A 16,412-nucleotide genomic window follows, 5' to 3' on the forward strand; every position below is an offset into this window, starting at 1 on the left:
CAGGGTCGGGTCAACTTGCCAACCCGCCCGGATTATCGCAGCGTCTCTAGAAATGGAAGATTAACCCTTCGGGAAATGCTGTTCGCAACCCGGGAGGAAAATCAGGTTTGCACTTTGCCGTTGCAGTTTGCGTCTGTGGACTGTCTTCACTCGCTCACACGACTGGCCACCTGGTTTTTGTAACTTCTTGCATGACAGTTGCTGGAGGAAAACCACAAGCAAAGATCCTGAACTCCAGTGGACCCGACCTTTATAAAGTAAATTACAATAACATTTACAAACTGTGGGGAAGTGTCACATGATCAGATGTCACATGATCAAACCTCCAGGCCTTCCTCCAGCTGAAGTTGGCAACTCGACACTTTCACCATGTAACAATCTACCACACCAACCCTCGTGACTTGGAGCCACCTATCCAAACGGTTGATTGGTAATCAGAGATATCCCTTGCCGTCATCGCTAATGCCTCCAGTAAGGCTTCTGTAGAAAGAGGGGAACAATCGTATGACATGGTTGTTTCCCTCTTTCACTGTGAGAAATGAAGGAGTGTCATAGAGCAGACCATAGGAATTCTTAAGTCCCATTTTAGGTGCCTAGATAAATCTGGTGGATCCCTGCAACACAGCCGACCTAGCAAGAGACTCAAGCATCATTATAACACTGTGTTCTGCACAACATCACAATGAAGAAAATCTTGCTGCTTCCAGAAGCACGAGGAGGGTGCACGGGAAGGAGAGTACATGGGACAGGACAGCCAGAGTAAGGAGAGTGCAATTTATAGCCAGTGCTTTCAATAAGTAAAAGTTGACAACAATAAAGTCACTTCACACCTGCCTGCTCTCTCCCTACACCCTCACAAAGTCGCTCACTGTCAAAGACTTGCCAAGTTTCTTCGTCAGAGAGAAGTCCACATTTCCCCTGCCATCATCCAAACCAAGGGGCTGAATGGGCTCCTCCTGTTCTATGTTCCTAAGCCCCACATAAAGTGAAAGCACATGTAGAAATTAATTCAGAATTCGATGTGCAGAAGCCATGTTTACTTTACAAAACAACACATTGTCTAAAAAGTGCCAAAAATTCCAATCACCCTGTTCGCAACTACTTCCCAACACCATGTCTACCCTTTCCACCGGGTAAGTTACTTGTTCGTATTCTAATTTACCACTCCTACGACCTTCTCTGAGGTTAAGATAAGGTGATGTGTGGAGCTGTCCTTCAAGACTAGCAGTCGCCCTTGTGCCAGGCAATGGGAGTGGCCAGAATGGTGTTGATAAAAAAGGTGCTTGAGTGTTTGCAGAGCTTGTCCTCGGCAAATGTAATTCCCCCGACACCCAGATGCTGAGAGAAAAAGTCTGATGGATAAGGAGGTGAATGGAGGCCGTATGATTCGTCGAACATGTGTGTTGGTAACTGTGACTTGACTCACCATGGCCACTTTTGTAAAGTCATTGAACCTCTTCAGACTCTGTGTGGCTGCTCCTGGGGTGGTGCAGGTTGCTGACTGACTGCCACCTCCCTCCAGACAGCCTGTATCATCTTATCTGGCTTCCTGCCCAAAAGTCTACTTTCTTCTGGCCCTGACTTTAGCCAGCAGTGCCTCCAGAGATGCATCAGACAATTTGGGGGCCCTTGCACCTGCTGAGACTATGTGCAGCCTGCCAGCGAGCTTGTGCACAATGTCGCAGGACATGGAGGAATGCAGCTCCAACTTGTGTCAAAGCTGCACGCGGGCATGGACCTATCGGTCAGCTCCATTAACGCAACAGTGGCGCCCACCATGATGGAGCCTCTGCTGACAGCTGTCATGGAAGCTCAGACCACTGCCATCTTGGCTTTGGGGACCTCCAGAGCATCACATCACTCCTGCACTCTGCTCCCACGCAGAGCTGGAGAGATGCTGAGGTGCAGTCCAAGGAGAGTGGCCTTGGTTCCATGAGATGCATCTGCTGTCCTCTCACTCACCCCACTCAAAGGACTCGTGCGGAGTAGCACAAGTGGCACCTGCAGTTGCAGGGACATCTTCTGACCTTCCAGGAGCAGGTAATGAGCCAGTTATGTCCTCAGAGAGAACCACCAGCCAGCCACCTCATTTAAGAAGCAACACTTGGATAATGATTAATGGACTCTCACCACATGAAAGTAGATAAATCGCCAGGCCCGTATGAAATGTATCCCAGGCTGCTAAGAGAAGCAAGGGAGGAAATAGCGGAGGCTCTGACCATCATTTTCCAATCCTCCCTGGCTACAGGCGTGGTGCCGGAGGATTGGAGGATTGCTAACGTTGTATCGTTGTTTAAAAAGGGAGAATTATAGGCCAGTCAGTCGAACCTCGGTGGTGGGCAAATTATTGGAATCGATTCTGAGGGACAGCATAAATCGTCATTTAGAAAGGCATGGGTTAATCAAGGACAGTCAGCTTGGATTTGTTAAGGGAAGGTTGTGTCTGACTAACTTGATTGAATTTTTTGAGCAGGTAACAAGGAGGATCGATGAGGGTAATGTGTTTGATGTAGTCTACATGGATTCTAGCAAGGCTTTTGACAAGGTCCCACATGGCAGACTGGTCAAAAAAGTAAAAGCCCTTGGGATCCAAGGGAAAGTGGCTAGTTGGATCCAAAATTGGCTCAGTGGTAGGAAGCAAAAGGTAATGGTTGACAGGTGTTTTTGGGACTGGAAGGCTGTTTCCAGTGGGGTTCTGCAAGGCTCTGTACCAGGTCCCTTGCTTTTTGTAGAATATATTAATGATTTGGACTTGAATGTGGGGGGCTTGATCAAGAAGTTTGCAGATGATACAAAAATTGGCTGCGTGGTTGACAGTGAGGAGGAAAGCTGTAGACCGCAGGAAGATATCAATGGACTGGTCAGGTGGGCAGAAAAGTGGCAAATGGAATTCAATCCAGAGAAGTGTGAGGTAATGCATTTGGGGAGGGCAAACAAGGCAAGGGAGCACACAATAAATGGGAGGATACTGAGAAGTGCAGAGGAACAAAGGGACCTTGGAGTGCATGTCCACAGATCCCTGAAGGTAAGCAGGACAGGTATGTAAGGTGGTTAAAAAGGCATACGGGATACTTTCCTTTATTAGCTGAGACATAGAATATAAGAGCAGGAAGGTCATGCTCGAACTGTATAAAACATTGGTTAGGCCACAGCTTGAGTACTGCACACAGTTCTGGTCATCACATTACAGGAAGGATGTGATTGCACTCGAGAGGGTTCAGAGGAGATTTACGAGCATGTTGCCAGGGCTGGAGAATTTTAGCAATGAGAAAAGATTGGATAGGCTGGGGTTGTTTTCTTTGGAACAAAGGAGGCTGAGGGGAGATTTAATTGAGGTGTATAAAATTCTGACGGGACTAGATAGAATGGATAGCGAGGACCTATTTCCCTTATCAAAGGGGTCAATGACCGGGGGCAGAGATTTAAAGTAATTGGAAGAAGGATTAGACGGGAACTGAGAGAAATTTCTTCACCCAGAGGGTGGTGGGGGTCTGGAACTCCCTGGCTGAAAGGGTGGGCGAGGCAGAAACCCTTAACTCATTTAGAAAGTACTTGGATGTGCACTTGAAGTGCCGTAACCTACAGAGCTATGGACCAAGTGCTGGAAAGTGGGATTAAGCTGGATAGCTCTTTTTCGGCCGGCACGGACACGATGGGCTGAATGGCCTCCTTCTGTACTGTAATTTTCTATGATTCTATGATCAAAGGGAAGCACCAGAGCAAGAAACACTAGCCCACACATGAAGCACATATTTTGCCATGAATAAATTGGTGACGTTTGGTCTATAATTTGGTGTTGGGAGTTCCTTCATGGTGATGGAGAGGTGGCGCGGGGACTGACTCCATGCGGCCCTTCAAGAAGGCGCTGGATGCATTTTTGGAAAACTGCAAGATCACGTCGGAAGGAATGAAGATTTTGGGTAATAACCGTGCGCTTATGGCCCCCTGACGTTTGTCTTTGAGCATTCGGAGAGGAAATTTGGACAGATGTTTCCTGGATTGGCTGTGGAGGTGAGTCCAGTAAGAAGTGGGGCGAGCGTATATTTGCCTGATGGCCTTTCCTCATCCTGAGTACGTAGCAACATTACGGCTAGTGACTGCGTGTTACAAACACACTGTCTACTTTCTCACTAACCCCCTCAGAATTACCATCTTCAATCTGTGAGATGACGTCTCTGCCCCGGGAATTAAGGACCTGCCCCTTTCCTCAAAGCACACGGACATATCTATCAATCACCTTCACTACCCCCGAGATGAGGGCTAGCCAACTGCAAAAAGCCAATGGGGTCTCGAAGACAAGGAGCAATGAAAGCAATCACACAAGATGTGTCCCAGCATCAGCATCGGTGCAGCCAATGTCCAACAGCTCCACAAAATCAGGAGCAGCACAAATTCAGACTCCAATAATTGTCCCTGTGAAATGCAGAGGCAGGAGTGGGCACCTATCGTTTGGAGAAATTCTGGCAGAAGAAGATTCTTGTCCACTCAACACAGTATTACAGTGCTGGGAGTTCGGACTTTGTCCGCAGCTTGCTGTCAGGTGACCCGAGACTGACATCTTGTGGTCCAAAGTAGAACTGCAAGAGGGAAAAGGAAGAAAGGGAGTGGTACTCAGCGAGCCAGGAGAAAAAAAATACTACTGAGAAAGCATCAGCATTCTTAGTAATAATGCACACTTCAAGAACCTGTTTCTCAATTTTAATATCTCCCCACAGGGAGCTGCACCGATCCTGGAAGCACTGCAATGCCAGGTCGATGCGTGGAGTGGACGGAGCAAGCCCCTGTTCCATCTCCCTGTTCCAAAAATCAATTTAATATTTGGTCCCCAGATAGGGGACGTATCAGATATTAAACTGATAAGAACAGATGCAACACTTTATTAAATTTCAAAAATATACTTTATTCATAGAATCTGCAAGGTACATACAGTACAATCCAAATATCACAATTCAAACAATACAATACTGATCATTCATGATAAATACAGTCCATGGCACTCTAGGATGCCTCAAAGCACTTACAAGTGTGCAGTCTTTGGTACAGATTACATTTATATTACATTATTCAATATTTGTTGTTACACATTCAGCCCGAGGGGGTTTTACTCAGGTTCTAGCCCCTCGGTATACAATGGCGGGAAGGCTTTAAACAGTTGCCTTTCCCCACTGATCCTTTGCGGCGGCCGCACCCATCCTCAGTGCGTCCCTCAGCACGTAGTCCTGGACCTTGGAATGTGCCAGTCTGCAACACTCGGTCGAGGACAGCTCCTTGCGCTGGAAGACCAGCAAGTTTCGGGCAGACCAAAGGGCGTCTTTCACCGAGTTGATGGTCTTCCAGCAGCAGTTACATAAGAACATAAGAACATAAGAAATTGGAGCAGGAGTAGGCCAATCGGCCCTTCGAGCCTGCTCCGCCATTTAATAAGATCATGGCTGATCTGATCCTAACCTCAAATCTAAATTCATGTCCAATTTCCTGCCCGCTCCCCGTAACCCCTAATTCCCTTTACTTCTAGGAAACTGCCTATTTCTGCTTTGAATTTATTCAATGATGTAGCTTCCACAGCTTCCTGGGGCAGCAAATTCCACAGACCTACCACCCTCTGAGTGAAGAAGTTTCTCCTCATCTCAGTTTTGAAGGAGCAGCCCCTTATTCTAAGATTATGCCCCCTAGTTCTACTTTCACCCATCCTTGGGAACATCCTCACCGCATCCACCCGATCAAGCCCCTTCACAATCTTATATGTTTCAATAAGATCGCCTCTCATTCTTCTGAACTCCAATGAGTGGAGTCCCAATCTACTCAACCTCTCCTCATATGTCCACCCCCTCATCCCCGGGATTAACCGAGTGAACCTTCTTTGTACTGCCTCGAGAGCAAGTATGTCTTTTCTTAAGTATGGACACCAAAACTGTATGCAGTATTCCAGATGCGGTCTCACCAATACCTTATATAACTGCAGCAATACCTCCCTGTTTTTATATTCTATCCCCCTAGCAATAAAAGCCAACATTCCGTTGGCCTTCTTGATCACCTGCTGCACCTGCATACTAAATTTTTGATTTTCTTGCACTAGGACCCCCAGATCCCTTTGTACTGCAGTACTTTCCAGTCTCTTGTCATCAAGATAATAACTTGCTCTCTGGTTTTTCCTGCCAAAGTGCATAACCTCACATTTTCCAACATTATATTGCATCTGCCAAATCTCCGCCCACTCACCCAGCCTGTCTATATCCCCCTGCAGGTTATTTATGTCCTCCTCACCCTCTACTTTCCCTCCCATCTTTGTATCATCTGCAAACTTTGATATGTTACACTCGGTCCCCTCCTCCAAATCGTTAATATAGATTGTAAAGAGTTGGGGACCCAGCACCGACCCCTGCGGAACACCACTGGCCACTGGTTGCCAGTCCGAGAATGATCCATTTATCCCAACTCTCTGCTTCCTGTTAGATAACCAATCCTCCACCCATGCCAGAATATTACCCCCAATCCAGTGATTCTTCATCTTGAGCAATAATCTTTTATGTGGCACCTTGTCGAATGCCTTCTGGAAGTCTAAATACACTACGTCCACTGGTTCCCCTTTATCCACCCTGTACGTGATGTCCTCAAAGAACTCAAGCAAATTTGTCAGACATGACTTCCCCTTCATAAAGCCATGCTGACTTTGTCCTATTAAATTATGTTTATCCAAATGTTCTGCTACTGTCTCCTTAATAATAGACTCCAAAATTTTACCCACCACAGATATTAGGCGAACTGGTCTATAATTTCCAGCCTTCTGCCTACTACCCTTTTTAAATAAGGGTGTTACATTAGCAGTTTTCCAATCTGCCGGGACCTTTGTCCGTCTCAGTGTGCAACCCCGGGAACAGCCCGTAGAGCACAGAATCCTGTGTTACAGAACTGCTCGGGATGAACCTGGACAGATACCACTGCATCTCTCTCCAGACCTTTGCCAAGGCACATTCCAGAAGGAGATGGGTGACGGTCTCGTCTCCACCGCAGCCTCCTCTGGGACAGCGCATGGTGGCGCTGAGAGTCCGGGAGTGCATGAAGGATCTGATGGGAAGGGCCCTTCTCACCACCAGCCAAGCTAGGTCTTGGTGCTTGTTTGAAAGCTCTGGCGATGAGGCGTTCTGCCAAATGACTTTGACAGTCTGCTCGGGGAACCAACCGACAGGATCCACCATCTCCTTTTCCCGCAGGGTCTCGAGGACGTTACGTGCGGACCACTTGCTGATCGCCTTGTGGTCAAAGGTGTTTTCCTGCACAAACCTTTCCACGAAGGACAGGTGGGGCGGAACGGTCCAACTGGACGGAACGTTCCGTGGCAGCGTGGCCAGGCCCATCCTTCTCAACACCGGGGACAGGTAGAACCTCAGCACGTAGTGACACTTTGGGCTCGATTTTTGCACCCGCTATTGGGTGTGTTTTTGGTGGGGGGCTCGAAAATCGGGCATTCCCGGGGCGGATCCAGAGCCCGGCTCCAACCCGCTCACTTCCGGGTTCCCGCCGGCAATTAAAGCCGTCGGGGTGCCACTTAAAGTAATTAAGTAGGTACTTCAGGTCGTTTGCAGACCTGATTGACCTGATATTTTAGGAGGGGTTGGATTTTGAAATTAACTGGGACTGTTTCCCGTACTGGGGGAAACACTCCCAGTTGAAATGGACGTGTTGCAGCCATCAGCCTGTGACAGCTGCAAAAGTCCATTTGCAAAGGTTGGAGGGGGGGGGAAGACCCTCACTCATTGCAGGAGGCCACTCTGTCACTTTGGACAAAGTTTGGCCTCCACCAACATCCTCCTGACAATAAAATTCACCAACTTGCACACTCACCCCGGGGTCCAGACACATGTACCTACCTTGCGAACCCCCTCAAATGTACATCTTCCGGATGGGGGCCGCCGTAGCTGCAGTCATGACCTCCTCGGAGGACAAACAGCATCACCAGCCTCGCCGGCCATGCCGTCCACCTCTGACACGTGGAGCTCCACAACACAGTGCTGTAACACATCCACCTGCACAGCAGGAGGGAGGGCAACCACAGAGAGAGATGCATCGCAGAGGGCACTACCCTCGCCACAGGGTCTACAGACAGAGGCTCAGCTCCCTGGACCTCTCTGAGCAGCAGTGCACACGGAGGCTGAGTCACTCGACTTGTAGTCGTGGACATCTGCAGCCTCCTTCATGCCGAGCTGCTCCCGGCTGGCCCGAGCACCATCTTCTTACCTGTCGCTGTCAAAGTCACCACTGCCCTCAACAACTTCTCCTTCACATCCTTCCAGGGTGCCACCGGGGACATCGCCGACGTCTCTCAGTCGTCTGCACAAAACAGCCCTGCAAATACACCTACACCCACTCTGCGGTGACACAATGGGTGGCATCAGTTGTGGGTCTTTATAGTGATCCTCAGGAAAGGGCATTATTGCACAAACCAGACAAGATTCGCGAAGACATGGCAGTAGTGGTGACAATATAATATGTTATTTGAGTTGATCAGAAATTAAATATAAGTAAAAACCATGACAAACCCTCAAACACCCTTGTGCATCCCCTTCATGCTCACGACACGTTTGCCTTACGCTTCCTACTGCACATATGTGATGCATGCCCTGTGGCTGCAGCACAGGTAGTGGCAGGTTGAGTGAGGCTGACCGTGAAAGAGATGCATCAGAGGGTGAGTATGAGATAGAGCCATGAGATTGTATGAGGATTGGGTTGAGTGGTAGTGGTGGGGTGAGTACTGGCGAGGTGAGTAAGTGCAGGTAAGATGAGGATGAGCTTTGAGTGGGTGTGAGGGGTGATGTGACAGAGTAGTGTTGGCAGTGCAGAAGGAGGTGTGGGGTGGAGGCAGTGATGTGGCAGACGGAGTGTCAGGGAATGAGTAAGTGTACTCACTTCGGCTGACCTACTTAGGTCATTGAAGCGCCTCCTGCACTGTATGCAGGTGGGCGATATGTTGGTGGTGCAGGTGACCTCCTCTGCCACCTCGAGCCAGGCCTTCTTGGTGGCAGAGGCAGGCCGCTTCCTCCCGCCCGCCGGGGGAAAATCTCTGTCCTCCCCCTCCTCCTCACCCCATCCAATAAGACCTGGAGTGAGGCAGCATTAAACCTGGGAGCAGCCTTCCCCCTCGGCTGCTCCATGCTGTAATTTTGCCTATTTTCTGCAGCATCAGTCAGTGGAGGACTGCCCCTTTAAATAGGGCTCCTCCAGCTTACAGCCTATGATGCGCCTGCGCAGTCCGCACGCTGCGCAGCTTTCCAGCGCGAAACCCTGAAGCAAAGGTAAGTACCTTCAATCAAGCTGCGATTGCGTGCGGAGCACCCCGATTTCACTGGGCGCGTTACCCACGCACCCAGTTGACCCCCGGCTGCCAACCCACCGCCCTCCTAATATCGGGCCCAAAGTGTCCGCAAAGGGATATTGACAGGTTAAGCAAATGGGCAAAAATTTGGCAGATGGAATATAATGTGGGAAAATGTGAAGTCATCCACTTTGGGAGGAAAAATAAAAAAGCAAAATATTATTCGAATAGAGAAATACTACAAAATGCTGCGGTACAGAGGGATCTGGGTGTCCTCGTACATGAAACACAAAAAGGCAACATACAGGTGCAGCACGTAATCTGGAAGGCAAACGGAATATTGGCCTTTATTTCTAGGGGGATGGAGTATAAAAGCAGGGAAGTCATGCTACAACTGTACAGGGTGCTGGTGAGACCACACCTGGAGTACTGCGTACAGTTCTGGTGCACTTATTTAAGGAAGGACATACTTGCATTGGAGGCAGTTCAGAGAAGGTTCACTAGGTTGATTCCGGTTATGGAAGGGTTGTCTTATGAGGAAAGATTGAACAGGTTGGGTCTATACTCATTGGAATTTGGAAGAATGAGAGGAGACCTTATTGAAATATACAAGATTCTGATGGGACTGGATAGGGTAAATGCTGAGAGGATGTTACCCCTCATGGGGGAATCTAAAACTAGGGGACATAGTCTCAGAATAAGGGGTCACCTGTTTAAGACAGAAATTAGGAGGAATTTCTTCTCCCAGAGGGTCGTGAATCTTTGGAATTCTTTACCCCAAAAAGCTGTGGAGGCCGAGTCATTGAATAAATTCAAGGCTGAGTTAGACAAATTTTTGATCAGCGAGGGAGTCAAAGGATTATGGGGAAAGGGCGGGAAAGTGGAGTTGAGGTAAAAATCAGATCAGCCATGATCTCATTAAATGGCGGAGCAGGCTCGAGGGGCCGAATGGCCCACTCCTGCTCCTATCTCTTATGGTCTTATGGTCTCAGCCCCTCAAGTTTGAATATCTCTATTAGGTTTCCCTTCTCTGCTTTATAAAGAACAATCCCTGCTTCTACAATCTCTCCACATAACTGAAGTCCCTCATCCCTGGTATCATCCTGGTAAACCTCCTCTGTACCCTCTCCAAGGCCTTGACATCTTTCCTCAAGTGTGGTGCCCAGAATTGAACACAATACTCCAGCTGAGTCCTAATCAGTGATTTGTAAAAGTTTAGCATGACTTCCTTGCTTTTGTATTCAATTCCCCTATTTATAAAGCTTTCTTGACCGATTTATCAACTTGCCCTGTCATCTTCAAAGATTTGTGAATATTTACCCCCAGGTCCCACTGCTCTTGCACCTCCATCAAAATAGCACCATTTCGATTATACTGCCTCTCCACGTTGTTCCTCCCAAAGTGCATCACCTCACACTTATCCGCATTAAATTGCATCTGCCATGAGTCAGCACATTTCACTCGTCTGTCTACATCCTCCTGAAGTCTGCTACTATCCTCCTCACTATTTACTACATTGCAAGTTTTGTATCATCCGCAAACTTTGAAATTGCACTCCCTATACCCAAGTCCAGGTCATTTATATATATAACAAGAAAAGCAATGGTCCTAATACCGACCCCTGGGGGACCCCACTGCATACTTCTCTCTAGTCAGAAAAACATCCCTTCACCACTACTCTCTGCCTCCTATCCCTGAGCCAATTACGTCCCCAAGTTATCACCGTCCCTTTATTACCATGTGCTTCTATTTTCCGAATTAGTCTATTACGTGGCACTATATCAAATGCCTTTTGAAAGTGCCGATATACAACATCTACTACACTACCCGCATCGACCCTCTCTGTTACTTCATCAAAGAACTCAATCAGGTCAATCAGACACAATTTGCCTTTAACAAATCCATGCTGGCTTTCCCTTATTAACCCAAATTAGTGTTGGCAACATTAGACACAGATTCATTGCCTACACCTTACTTTTCCTGTGTCTGGTATTTTAATGGAGGTGTTAAGCAATTACTCTTTATAAAAATATAGATTGAACAGTGTCGCACAAACACCATGAACGTTCATCTGTTAATATTGTAATCTGCTGGTTGATGATGTTTCCATGTGTTCTCTTCACAAAGTAAACCTGTTCAGATCTTCTCACCGAGGCTAAGGGACCGCCTTGTAAAGGCTACTTTGAGATGATCAGCACTCCTAACGGTTAATCCTGGCAGTTGATCCTCCAGGTGCCATTAATCCACGACCATCAATGGCACCAACAATCTTCACCGATCGATTAGTCCGTAGTTATCTGTCCCTCAGCAAAATACAAGCACTTGGAATCCTACATCTACCGAGATAAAGTTTACATTTGGAACAACAAAGGCCTTGGAGAAGACACAGGGGAGATTTACTGGAATGGTACCATAGGAACAGGAGTAGGCCATTCAGCCCCTCGAGCCTGTTCCGACATTCAATTAGACCATGGCTGATCTGTACCTTCACTCCATTTAGAAGTCTTGGTTCCATACCATGGGCTAACGATAATCTATCAATCTCATTATTTGAAATTTTCAATTGACCCCCAGCCTCAAAAGCTTTTTGGGGGAGAGAGTTCCAGATTTCCACTACCATTTGTGTGAAGAAGTGCTTTCTGACATCACCCCTGAATGGCCGAGCACGAATATTAAGACTATGCCCCAATGTTCTGGACTCTCCCACCACCAGGGCTAAGAGCCATCAGTTATGTGGAGAGACTAGAGAAGCTGGGATTGTTCTCTTTACAGCAGAGAAGGTTAAGGGGAGATTTAATAGAGGTGTTCAAAATTATGAGGGGTTTTGATAGAGTAGATAGGGAGAAACTGTTTCCACTGGCAGGAGGGCCGGTGACCAGAGGACACAGATTCAAGATAACTGGAAAAAGAACCAGAGGGGAGATGAGGAGAATCATTTTTATGCAGTAAGTTATTATGATCTGGAATGCACTGCCTGAAAGAGTGTTTCATCTCTGTTTCATCAAAGGTGAGGCCCCTTTAAATGGACGGGTCACACTGTGAGGTCACAGAGCGAGCCTCACCCTCACACTGAGCATCACAGTGAGATCAGACATCACAAGAGGTTTATAAACTGGGTCAGTTTGAGGCAGGAGGCTGGACAACCAGTTTAAGTGAAGGGAAGGGAGCTGCACTGATTGGGACTAACTGGCTGATCTATCTAGGAGTGAATACGGTCAGCGAGAAGATCTGAACAGGTTTACTGTGTGAAGAGAACACATGGAAACATCATCAACCAGCAGATTGGACAGAAGGTTATGGTCATTGAAAGGTTTGTCTCAACGTGTTTATCTTGTATCATCACTTGTGAAATTCATAACGAGCAATATGAAGTTTAACGGACCCAGTAATATTGATGCACAGTCGGGTGGAAGAGTTCATTTTGTGATTGGTAGATCTTCCATGGCGTTACTCATAGGTAGTCTGGGGCCTGGAGCCTGGTTACTGCTGGTTACCGAGCCCCACTCTCAGGTCCCTACCTGTTGACCCTCACTGACGGGCTGCTCCCAGTCCTTGAGTTTGGTTCTCACTCCCTGTTCTGTAAATGTAGACAACTCTTACCATTGGCAGATCTCCCATGGCATTTCTCATTGGTAGTCAAAGAGAGTCAGCATGGATGTCTGAAGGGTAGTCCATGTCTGACGAAACTAATAATATTTTTGAGGAGACCACTAACATGGTGGTGAGGGAGCGTCTATCGATATTGTCCATATGGACTTCCAGAGGCATTTGATAAGGTTCCGCACAGGAGACTGTTAGTATAAACAAGTTAATGGTAGGGCGTTGGGGAGAGTTATAGAACAAAGAGATCTAGGAGTACAGATTCATAGCTCCTTGAAAGTGGAGTCACAGGTGGATAGGGTGGTGAAGAAGGCATTCGGCATGCTTGGTTTCATTGGTCAGAACATTGAATGCAGGAGTTGGGATGTCTTGTTGAAGTTGTACAGGGCATTGGTGAGGCCACACTTGGAGTACTGTGTACAGTTCTGGTCACCCTATTATAGAAAGGATATTATTAAACTAGAAAGAGTGCAGAAAAGATTTACTAGGCTGCTACCGGGACTTGATGGTTTGACTTATAGGGAGAGGTTAGACAGACTGGGACTTTTTTCCCTGGAGAGTAGGAGGTTAAGGGGTGATCTTATAGAAGTCTATAAAATAATGAGGGGCATAGATAAGGTCGATAGTCAAAATCTTTTCCCAAAGGTAGGGGAGTCTATAACGAGGGGGCATAGATTTAAGGTGAGAGGGGAGAGATACAAAAGGGTCCAGAGGGGCAATTTTTTCACTCAAAGGGTGGTGAGTGTCTGGAACGAGCTGCCAGAGGCAGTAGTAGAGGCGGGTACAATTTTGTCTTTTAAAAAGCATTTGGACAGTTACATGGGTAAGATGGGTATAGAGGGATATGGGCCAAGTGCAGGCAATTGGGACTAGCTTAGTGGTATAAACTGGGCGACATGGACATGTTGGGCCGAAGGGCCTGTTTCCGTGTTGTAACTTCTATGATTCTATGATTCTATAAGTGTTCATGGAACTGGAGGTAACCTTGTGACATGGATATTAATTGATTGGGAGATAGGAGACAGAGAGTAGGGATAAAGGGAATGTTCTCTGATTGGTGGGATGTGACGAGTGGTTTTCCCCAGGGATCTGTACTGGGGCCTCAGCTTTTCACTGGATTTATCAATGACTTAGATGAAGGAATCGAGAGCCGTATTTCCAAGTTTGCTGACGACATTAAGTTACGTGACACAGTAAATAGTGGAGATGGGAGCAGAAAGTTGCAAAGTGACATTGAGAGATTGAGTGAGTGGGCAAAACTGGGGCAGATGGAGTTCAATGTGGGGAAGTGCGAAGTGATCCACTTTGGACCCAAGAAAGATCAGAATATTTCCTAAATGGTGAGAAGCTGGGAACTGTAGAGGATCAGAGGGATTTAGGGGGCCACGTACAGAAATCACGATAAACTAGTGGGCAGGGACAAAAAAGAATTTAAAAAGCTAATGGAATGTTAATCTTTATCTCAAGAAGGCTGGAATACAAATGGGTTAAAATTATGATCTAGTTGTCTCGATCTCTGGTCAGACCGTATCTGGAGACTGCGTTCAATTCTGGGCACCGCACCTCAAGAAGGATATATTGGCCTTGGAGGGCGTGCAGCGCAGATTGACCAGAATGATACCGGGGTTTAGAGGGTTAAATTATGAGGACAGGTTGCACCTCGAGTATAGAAGATAAAGGGGTGATCTAATTAAGGTGTTTAAGATGAGTAAAGGATTTGATAGGGTAGATAGTGAGAAACTATTTCCTCTGGAAATTAAATTAGAGCTGGGCCGTTCAGGAGTGATGTCAAGAAGCACTTCTTCAAACAAAGGGGAGTGGAAATCTGGAACTCTCTCCCCCAAAAAGTTGGTGGGCTTGGGGTCAGTTGAAAATGTCAAAAATTACATTGATAGATTTTTTTTTAGGTGAGGGTATTAATTAAGTCCTGGAGAATGAGGGCAGGAAAGTGGAGTTTTGATAGAGATCAGACATGATGTAATTGAATGGCGGAACAGGCTTGAGGGACTGAATGGCCTCCTCCTGTATCCTCCATCACTGCCCATCACCCGCGCACCCTGTTCTCTGGGTCGTAACCACGCGGAAACCTGTTATTGCATTCGAGCGAATCAAATCATTGTAATCTAAATGAAGCCCGAGGGTTTTTGCCAAACTCTGTTTCATCAAAGGTGAGGCCCCTTTAAATGGGCGGGGTCACACCGTGAGGTCACAGAGCGAGCCTCACCCTCACACTGCGCATCACAGTGAGATCAGACATCACAAGAGGTTTATAAACTGGGTCAGTTTGAGGCAGGAGGCTGGACAACCAGTTTAAGTGAAGGGAAGGGAGCTGCACTGACTGGGACTAACTGGCTGATCTATCTAGGAGTGAATCTGGTCGGCGAGAAGATCTGAACAGGTTTACTGTGTGAAGAGAACACATGGAAACATCATCGACCAGCAGATTAGACGGAAGGTTGTGGACATTGAAAGGTTTGTCTCGACGTGTTTATCTTGTATCGTCATTTGTGAAAGTCACAACGAGTAATATGAACAGTTTAACAGACCCAGTAATATTGATGCACAGTCGGGTGGAATAGTTCAATGTAATGTCACTAAAAGATCTTCCATGGTGTTGCTCATAGGTAGTCTGGGGCCTGGAGCCTGGTTACTGCTGGTTACTGAGCCCTGGTGACCGAGCCCCACTCTCAGGCACCTCCCCGTTGTCCCTCACTGACCGGCTGCTCCCAGTCCCTGAGTTTGGTGCTCACTCCCTGTTCTGTATCCAAGAAACAACATGGATCCACAGACAAATACTGACCATTGGTAGATTTCCCATGGCATTGCTCATAGGTAGTCTGGAAGGTGGGGACCAGTTCCCAATGTTTACTGGACCCCACTCCAGTTGCTGTAAATGTTTCCAACTACTTCACATCATTGGTAGAAGGCAAACAATCCCATTGCTGCCCCTCCGCTCCTGACACCGGCCCAAGGGAATGGAAATGGATGCAAACTTGTAAAGGAGAGATTTGCAGGGCTATGAGGAAAGAGCACCAGAGTGGGACTAATTGGGGAGCTCTTTCAAAGAGCCGGCAGAGACAAGAGGGGCCGAATGGTCTCCTTCTGTGCTGCATCATTCTATGATTCCAGGGACAGTAATCTCAACCGATGTTCCTGAGCTACAAAAATCAAAATTAATTTTCCTCATTCTGAATCGAATAGAGTGAGCCAGCAGAGTGGGAGAGAATAGAAGTCTTGGAGAGGGAGAGAAGACATTGAGAGAGGAAGAGTTGGAGACAGGGAGTGGATACAGAGAAAGAGAAAAGAGAGAAAGACACAGAGATTATGAAGAGAGCCCAGAGAGTGAGATGGGAAAACTCTCACAAGAGACTCTCAGAGGCAACTCTTGCAGCAAATAGGTACTGTTCCAATTCCTTCCATTCTTTGAGCTGTGGGCAATATCCGAAACACAGAAAATACTGCATTCTGGGGGTGGAGGGGGGAGATAGTGGCTGTTTTAAAC

General features: G+C 47.2%; 1 pseudogene; it reads right to left on the minus strand.

The window, feature by feature from the left end:
- Nucleotides 1–4,714: 4,714 nt before the first annotated feature.
- On the minus strand, nucleotides 4,715–4,896 carry LOC137316131 (U2 spliceosomal RNA; annotated as a pseudogene).
- Nucleotides 4,897–16,412: the final 11,516 nt, after the last annotated feature.

This window comes from Heptranchias perlo, unplaced genomic scaffold (genome assembly GCF_035084215.1).
Source record: "Heptranchias perlo isolate sHepPer1 unplaced genomic scaffold, sHepPer1.hap1 HAP1_SCAFFOLD_561, whole genome shotgun sequence".
In the NCBI taxonomy this organism is placed as follows: Eukaryota; Metazoa; Chordata; class Chondrichthyes; order Hexanchiformes; family Hexanchidae; genus Heptranchias; species Heptranchias perlo.